The sequence below is a fragment of the Octopus bimaculoides genome, unplaced genomic scaffold, assembly GCF_001194135.2.
Source record: "Octopus bimaculoides isolate UCB-OBI-ISO-001 unplaced genomic scaffold, ASM119413v2 Scaffold_238837, whole genome shotgun sequence".
Classification (NCBI taxonomy): domain Eukaryota; kingdom Metazoa; phylum Mollusca; class Cephalopoda; order Octopoda; family Octopodidae; genus Octopus; species Octopus bimaculoides.
The window spans coordinates 1-287 of NW_026410143.1; the positions used below are offsets into that span (position 1 = coordinate 1).

Genomic DNA, 287 nt, shown 5'->3' on the forward strand with positions numbered 1-287 from the left:
ATATATATATATATATATATATATATATATATATATATATATCACGCTGAGAGCGCCGGTTCTCGTCCGATCACCGAAGTAAAGCAACGTCGAGCCTAGTGAGTACTTAGATGGGTGACCGCTTAGGAAACCTAGGTACTGTAAGCATCCCACACTCAAAGGCGGTGCTCCAGCATGGCCACAGTCAAATGACTGAAACAAGTAAAAGAGTATATATATATAGGCGCAGGAATGGCCGTGTGGTATGTAGCTTGCTTACCAACCACATGGATCCGGGTTCAGTCCCA

At 43.2% G+C, this 287-nt stretch overlaps 1 pseudogene; it reads left to right on the top strand.

The window, feature by feature from the left end:
- The first annotated feature begins 28 nt into the window (after positions 1–28).
- LOC128251525 (5S ribosomal RNA) lies at positions 29–147 on the top strand (annotated as a pseudogene).
- Positions 148–287: the final 140 nt, after the last annotated feature.